Genomic DNA, 6,089 nt, shown 5'->3' on the forward strand with positions numbered 1-6,089 from the left:
ATGCCACTAGCTGTGAACTGCGATTTCTCTTGCATTAAAATTTAAATTTGACAGATATGTTTAATCCATTTGTAACAAGCCAGTACCTATGATTGTCGTTTTAGTTTTCAAAATACGATTTTTAAAGGCAAATGAATTACACCCGGCAGCCAGTCAGTGGCCTTTATTTGTATAATTAATCTGTGATTTTTTTATGGCTTTGTATTTTTGTTAATTGCAAAGGAATTTTTGATTAATAGGATTCGTTTCCTGGTTTAAGGCTTTAAGTAATTCCGCCAATGTCATTGTAGTAAAAAAATAAAGTTATACATATTAATAAAAAACATATCAATTTTGTATAATTTTGTATAGGATTCTACATTCAAAACAAAATCAATTTGATATTTGTTTTCTTCTCCATGCTCTTAATAATCTGTTAATATTAATTTTAAAGCGCGCCAAACTTTGACATGTGTCAAACATGTCAACGACCACAGATTAAGCGTACAATATGTTTAAAAATATACTTATTATGTATGGATATTTAAATTTCTTTAAGGCTAATAAATGTTTGGTTAAATAGCTTCTAATGTCTACCAAATTAATATTAATCGCCGTGATTATTAAGACATACTGATTTTTGTAAAAAAAAAATTAAGTATGTGTTGTAGATGTTTTTTTTTTTTAATGAAATAGTGACAAATGTATAAAAGATTATTGTTGTAATATGTAATTTTGTAATCTTTTTAAAATATTATTCCCAATTAAGATGTTTCCTGGATTTTGATTTGTAGATACTATTTATTTTGTTACTACTGAATATTAATGTTATTTTTAATTTTTATACTTCCTAGCTTTGAACAGTCATGCTCATTTAAAAAAAAATCGGAAAAAAGGGGATTCGATATAACAAGTTAAAAAAATAATAATATTTAATACATTGTACAACAATACATACTATATATACTGTTGAGTGATCAGCTAGGTATGTAAGTTCGCGTGGCACAAGGGTCATAATCTCTTGGTTTCCGAAGTACATTGGAGATAAGCCATTCTGCCATTGAAATGAAAAAAAAAAACGTTGGGTGTACTATTTAACGAAATCATTTTAGTGTTTCAAATTAACTGTAAGAATTGAGTTATAATTTAGCGTGGACTAATGAGTGTTCTTGTGTTCGCGTATAATATATTCTATTCGGACCACAAGAAGACAAAAGCCAGTCAAACAAAATTTGACATTTAATTGCCACAATATCATTGGAGAGCTTAACGCTATGGATTTGCGAAATATTGGCGTTTTAAACGTCGAAGAAACTGTTATTGGAACTTAAGCTTGATATAAATTCTTAGTTAAATAATGTTTTATAAATATGTATTAATCAAGAACTGTTAGTAGTGCACAATATATCTAAGCTATTAGAAAAAAAGCATAGAGAATAGACTGATCGTTATGTTATTTCCGTGTTTAACCTTAAAAGACCGTTGAGGCCAAAGTTACTCGGGAAGAAATTAACCATTTTCGTGATAGACAAATAAAATAACTTCAAGCATTTTCTAAAATTGCTTTTTGATGAGGATTTTTTTTATACATTCTCTAAACAGTTTAAACATAATAGCTACGGTTAACTAGATAAAATTTAAAGGAGAGTTAAAGGTGCAGAACGCAAGTTAATAGTTGAATTGGGACAAAAAACATACCAAAAATGTTTTGGGCAACAAAAACTATTGACTCAACAGGTGTTATAATGTAGCGCCGTTATTTTCTATGTTATTTATTTGTATGTTATGATATATTTTTTAAATATTTTCAAAGATGATATTTACAATGGTTGATTGATGTCGAATTAAATGTAAAACTACCACCGATTTGGAAAGTAGATTCTACCAATAACCGGAAAGAAAATAAAAATGGATAAGTATAATTGGAAAACAGTGCGATTCTGTTACAAATCACTTCAAACCTTACGTGAAATTTTGACAACCGAAATACGGTGATACATTTCATAATTCATCAGCCTCGTGCCCTTATCCCAATTATTTGGGGTTAGCCAGCCTTTCTTCTTACACACTTCTCTGTCTGACGTCATGTCACAGTAACATTCATTCCAGCCATATCTTCACACAAACCATCCATAAATTATTTGGTCCTCCTCATATACATCCTCGTACATGCTCAAGACCTTTCCTCAAAATATGATACCCATACATTTCATTATTTATAATTATTATAGTCAATATTCTGGTATCTTGTATTTATGGATCGTGATCTACGGTGACATTTTTTATTTTTTATAGTATAAGTTGGCGGACGAGCGTATGGGCCACCTGATGGTAAGTGGTCCATCACCCATAGACAATGACGCTGTAAGCAATTTAACTGTTCCTTACATCGTCAATGTGCCTCCAACCTCGGGAACTAAGATGTTATGTCTCTTGTGCCTGTAGTTACCCTGGCTCACTCACCCTTCAAACCGGAACACAACAATACTGAGTACTGTTATTTGGCGGTAGAATAACTGATGAGTTGGTGGTACCTACCAAGATGGGCTTGCACAAAGCCCTACCACCAAGTAAGTTTCTTCTTACATAGGTTTACATTTAATTCCAATCGATACTTGTACATATATATACTTACTTGTGTGAGAAGCAGTGACAAGATTATCTGTCACCTAACCGTTACCAAATACTGTTTTTTATTCTACTTTTTCGGTCATACCCTTCACAGAGATAATCAGATACCTTTGCCTATTAAAAAGCTAAAATATCACTCTTGTTCGAATCGTAGTCGAATCCGAAATACATCTTTTGTTTAAACCACAAGAACATCTGTCAGATGTTTCCAGAGCCCGAGGTAAGGGATGCGTTCATTTTCTAATAAATTAACATTTAATAAGAAGCTATCGAGCACAAATCGTATCCTCGTAATGGGCAGGAACATAATTATATTTATATAAATGGGGTACGCCTAAACGGGAGTTGCAGGTTTTCATTATACAACGATAAAAATATCGTATCGACGATCTCTTGAAAAGGGCAAAGGTGTTAAGTAATACAGTCAATAATTACACTTTTGTATTTAATTTATTGAAATTAAATTCCTGTAAATTAATAAAATAAAAATTGACATAACTTTATTGTGTTTATCTGTGATACATTATTAATTTAATGATTGTCTTTCTACCTGTTCTACCTTTGTTACTGTTATAGAAAAGATGTCGGCCAAAAATTCCTTTTTTACCTTTAGTTGAACCATCTCTTGATACGACTTGATTAAGACCTACTCTCTTACCTTCACGCTGATCTTCGCTGTGCTGTGTACACCCTCAAGAGGCGTTGCTTTATTTTCGAATGTAATATTTTTCTTCATTAAAACTCAATGCTATCATAATACATATTTTATATATCGCAGTAACCATTCTCATGTTTAAAAATATGAGAAATAAATACTATTGATAACTTTTTAGTAACAATTTTTTCTTTATCAAAACAGCATTTTAATTTTGATCGGCTGTATTAATCAAAATTGTTTAGTAGTTTTAGAGATATTGCAGGATCTGAAACCAATCGTTCAATCAAATAAGGGAATCATTGGGATTGCACACTTACTTGCGATGGCTTTGTCAACCGACTTCAAAAAGAGGAGGTTTTCAATTCGTCTATTTTTTTATGTTTGTTACCTCATAAGTTTTCAATGGGTAAACCGATTTTGATATTTTTTTTCTGTTTGAAAGCTAGTGCTTTCCATGTGGTCCCATTTTAATCGGTGTTGACCAAGAAAACCCTACAAATATCTAGTAAAAAATAATTAGTGAATACTTTAAGAAATAAGGTTTTTGCAAAGTAAAGGTACTTTACTTATACGACAATATACAGTGTCAATCAAGGGAACCGTATCGCTTCTTTCTTTTGATTGGTAAGGTGCGTTCCCGTGGCTGACACCGGCTCCAAATATAACAATAATTGTAACTACATTATATTATCGTAAATCGTCTTTTAATTAGTCTAATATTTTTCATTTCATTTTACTTAGGAGAATTTGTTTTTCTACTTAGTAGTAGTAAAGCACCCGTGTGAGACCGGCTAGCTAGTAATTTAATTTAAGGATTTCTTTATGGTAAGGTGATTTAAACTGAAGTGTCACTTTTGTATGATCGCTTTTGACAAATTAAAAAAAAAAACGCAAAATACTTCCCAGCTATGGAAACGCTCACCGCTTCATTCCGTTTAGCGGCCAGCTCCGTTGATGGCCAAAGTGGGTGTTTAAAAGCTCATTCTATTTCTAATACCCCGCCCCGCCCTTCGTTCAGCCATTCGTCATAACTACCAAGATAATATAATGTTTATGATTAGTTTTATATGAATAATACGATGAAAATTATGTTTATTAGTTTAATATATCTTGTATTTATAATCTGTTAAAGCGAGGTTATTAATTACACCTGTATCTATCTAAATGTGCTTAATATTCTCATGAATTTATGCTATAAGTTTTCAGTTGAAATCTCCTTGGTAGTAAACTCTTTGCAAGAAAGAAAAATATACATAAAAAATTTAAAGAATAATTATAAAACGTTGAGAATTTAAAAAAGTGGAGTTCACTGTTTAAATTCAGAGTAAAGACGTTTCAAGCATTAGCATATTTGATGTACATATTTATAGTACGACACAACTTAGATGTCGCATCGGCAAAATTCGTAAAACCGATCACATCCGAATTGAGTACGCAATCCCAAATTATCAATATTTATTTCTCATGCGCATATGATCTTTGCACAAACGTAATAACTTGTAATATCACATCACCTAATATATTCGTCAATTTGACGCGTCGATTTACATGCACTTGTTTTCTCTGACGCGTGAATCTTTAGCGACGAATAGCGTCGAATAGCGCGATAGGGAGCTATTTCTATTGGTTGTGTAAATCGATAGTAATCGGTTTTATTTTAATTCCATTGAATTTTCCGATGCTACATCTAATTTGTGTCGTACTGTACCTATATTGCATTATATTAGGTACCTATAAGATAATTACAAGATTAGAAGATAGCTTGAACATCACAATATAATAAATAAGTGATTTAGGCTTAACAAATATATATTTTTTAATAATACATATTAACATATTTTAAAGGGATTACTTACAAGTAGAATAACTATGAGGATCAATCGTGCAGTACATAGTTTCAAGTAAACACATATTTGGTTAGAAAGGCATCACACAGAGCCGAAACATATCTTAAGCGATAATTACGGGTTCAAACCCAGGCAAGCACAACTGAATTTTCATGTGCTTTATTTGTGTTTCGGTGAAGGAAAACATCGTGAAAAAACCTTTTTTTTTATTTATTTTTTTCTCGCTGTAAAATCCCCCACGTTATGGAAAGGGGGGGGGGTACTTCCCGAAGCCCTGAACGCCAAGTGCGCCCAGGTCCACCGGGTTTACCCACTAAAAATCCAGCGGTACCCTCTCCGTCTTTCGGAGGGCGCCACGGGATCGCTTACGCATGCTACCGTGACGGTCGTGAAAAAACCCGCATGAGTCTAATTTCAACGAAATTCTGCCACATGTGTATCCAGCAACATTCTAGTAGCGTGGCCGGTACAGCTGTTTGTTGTTGTTGTATCTCACTACTTAAGTTATTCCATTCTGGGGTTCTAGGTTCACGGAATGCGGGTCTTTTTAACATTGGAATCATACATACGGTTTCAAAATGGTATTTCATTATAGTATATATAAATTTTTTATCGTCGTCGTATGATCTAACTAGGCCAAATATCTCTACGGTGGAAATATCAGTGAACTGCTTTCTGATCTAAGATACTATGTTCCTTGTGCTTGCGATACACTGGCTCACTCACTCGTTAAACCAAGGCACATAGGTATTACAACATTATACAAAGTTACCCATTCACTCCTTGAAGTGAATATACCATAAATATCAACGAATGATAACGTTATAAAATAAATATATAATGCTAATTTTACCTTTCTCGACTTAGAACTTTTTGTAGTCAAATCATGTCATCTATATTATTTTATATATTAATATTATAAATGGGAAAGTAACTCTGTCTATCTGTTGCTCTTTCACGACTAAAATGCTGAA

This window comes from Vanessa cardui, chromosome 23, assembly GCF_905220365.1.
Source record: "Vanessa cardui chromosome 23, ilVanCard2.1, whole genome shotgun sequence".
Taxonomy (NCBI): domain Eukaryota; kingdom Metazoa; phylum Arthropoda; class Insecta; order Lepidoptera; family Nymphalidae; genus Vanessa; species Vanessa cardui.